The following is a 3,268-nucleotide window of genomic DNA, read 5'->3' as shown; positions in this document are numbered from 1 at the left end:
CCCGCAAAAAAACCGAAAATTGCGTTGTTTTATGAAGTAATTTTTATTTTTGCGAATTAGAAATATTCAAAAATTTCCCAAATCGCATATACCATTTAAAATAGTTTTTACTAAATACATTTATTCGTAAATATTATCCTTTATGTAAAATGATTAACCTAATAGATATGGGATGAAACTTTAGAAATTTAAAAATTTCAATTTTACAAAATCTTTGAACGCCAATAACTCCAGATTTATATATGCTAAGTGAATCCTATTTAGGTTTCATTACATTTTCCATATATCATGGATTAAAACTTCATAAATTTTGTTCTGATCGGGTTCTTGGAACCGGATTTATTAAGAAAACCCCAAAACTCTTAAGATATTTGCAGAATCGTTAAATTTAGGAATTTCCAAATAGTGATTATAATTTTACATCAAATTAAATCCGGTTCCAATTATCCGATCCAGACGATTCATACCATTTTGAAATCAAAAGGATAAACTTACTAAACTTTTGCTTCAATGTTGAATCGTAAAATCAATATTTCAGGTTTCAAATTTCAACTATAATCATAGTACTAATAAAGAAAGGCAAACCCCTTCGGATTTATTAAATTTTTGGTTATCTTTAATTCAAGGCTTAATAAGACGTTGTAGAGATATGATTATTTTATTTAAAAAGATGCATAATTTAATTTTAAAACTAATTTGTACATTATTTTTGGACGCTCAGATGATTAATTAATATGATATCGATGATTCCGCAAATACTTATTACAAAAATCAATGTTTGCACTCTTAACTCAAAAAATAATGGGCATATTTGAATGTTTAACACAGTTTTGAAATCTGCAACTAATTTCACACAACTTTTCATAAAATAAATTTTTGCAAAAGTGTTATTTAAAAAAAATATGAATTATTTAGGCCGTCTTATGACGTCACCGATGAACTATGTATTTGCACGAACCTATATGTTTTAATAAATAATAAACGTGATATATAGGTTCGTGCAAATACATAGTTCATCGATGACGTCATAAGACGGCATAAATAATTTATATTTTTTCAACTATAATCATAGTACTAATAAAGAAAAAAGGAACCCCTTATTAATTTATTAAATTTTTGGTTATCTTTAATTCAAGGCTTAATAAGACGTTGTAGAGATATGATTATTTTATTCAAAAAAATGCATAATTTAATTTTAAAACTAATTTGTACATTATTTTTGGACGCTCAGATGATTAATTAATGAGATATCGATGATTCCGAAATATTATTACAAAAATCAATGTTTGCACTCTTAACTCAAAAAAGGAAGGCCACTTATGGGCATATTTGAATGTTTAACACAGTTTTGAAATCTGCAACTAATTTCACACAACTTTTCATAAAATAAATTTTTGCAAAAGTGTTATTTAAAAAAATATGAAAAAAATTATTTAGGCCGTCTTATGACGTCAATCCGATGAACTATGTATTTGCACGAACCTATATGTTTTAATAAATAATAAACGTGATATTTATTAAAACATATAGGTTGGTGCAAATACATAGTTCATCGATGACGTCATAAGACGGCATAAATAATTTATATTTTTTTTAAATAACACTTTTGCAAAATTTATGAAAAGTTGTGTGAAATTAGTTGCAGATTTCAAAACTGTGTTAAACATTCAAATATGCCCATTATTTTTTGAGTTAAGAGTGCAAACATTGATTTTTGTAATAATATTTGCGGAATCATCGATATCTCATTTAATAATCATCTGAGCGTCCAAAAATAATGTACAAATTAGTTTTAAAATTAAATTATGCATCTTTTTGAATAAAATAATCATATCTCTACAACGTCTTATTAAGTCTTAAATTAAAGATAACCGAAAATTTAATAAATCCATAGTGGTTTGCCTTGCTTTATTAGTACTATGATTATAGTTGAAATTTGAAACCTGAAATATTGATTTTAGCGATTCAACATTGAAGCAAAAGTTTAGTAAGTTTATCCCTTTGATTTCAAAATGGTATGATTTGTCTGAATTGGATAATTGGAACCGGATTTAATTTGATGTAAAATTATAATCACTATTTGGAAATTCCTAAATTTAACTTTAGCAAAGAAATATTGTAATAGAAGTTGTAGAACATAAAATTTTGGGCAAAAAGTATGTATGTAACTTATAAATCTGACAATTGCAATTTGCATAATATCAATAGCATCATTTCATTCATTTTCCCGCCAAATTTTAGAAATTTACTAAATATTAACTCTAGAAAAAAAATATTGCAACACAACTTGGAAATTATTAATTATGTGTTGTTTTTACATTTTTGGATCCTTTGTTTAGCGAAAAATTTTAAAATTTGCAAAAATTGCAAAAATAAAATTAAGTTTGCAAAAATTTTACAAATTTTCTGGGCCTGGATCATATAATATTGGAGAGCCTCTGATTGTTTCCGTTAAGCTGGTGTTGCTAAATTCAATCGTTGACCTGCAAAAAAAAACGAAAATTGCGTTGTTTTATGAAGTAATTTTTATTTTTGCGAATTAGAAATATTAAAAAATTTCTCAAGTCGCATATACTATTTAAAATAGTTTTTACTAAATACATTTATTCGTAAATATTATCCTTTATGTAAAATGATTAACCTCATTGATATGGTATGAAAACAGTAGAAATTGTCAATTTTTAATTTTACAAAATCTTTGAACGCCAATAACTCCAGATTTATATATGCTAAGTGAATCCTATTTTGGTGGCATTACATTCTCCATATATCATGGATTAAAAATTCGTTAATTTTGTCTTGATCGGGTTCTTTGAACCGGATTTATTAAGGAAGACCCAAAACTCTTACGATATTTGCAGAATCGTCCATACCTCATTTGTTAATCATCTGAGGTTCCGGGACAAATTTCACAATAGTTTTAAAATTAAATTATGCATCTTTTTGCATTAAATAACCATATCTCTACATCTTCTTATTAAGCCTCAAATTAAAGATAACCGAAAATTTAATAAATCCATTGCTTTATTAGTACTATGATTTTAGTTGAAATTTGAAACCTGAAATATTGATTTTAGCGACTCAACATTGAAGCAAAAGTTTAGTAAGTTTATCCTTTTGATTTCAAAATTGGATTATTTGTCTGGATCGGATAATTGGAACCGGATTTAATTTGAAGTAAAATTATAATCAGTATTTGGAAATTCCTAAATTTAACTTTAGCAAAGAAATATTGTAATAGAAGTTGTAGAACATAAAATTTTGAGCA

This window comes from Lepeophtheirus salmonis, chromosome 2 (assembly GCF_016086655.4).
Source record: "Lepeophtheirus salmonis chromosome 2, UVic_Lsal_1.4, whole genome shotgun sequence".
Classification (NCBI taxonomy): domain Eukaryota; kingdom Metazoa; phylum Arthropoda; class Copepoda; order Siphonostomatoida; family Caligidae; genus Lepeophtheirus; species Lepeophtheirus salmonis.
Note: the sequence above shows the minus strand (reverse complement) of the source record.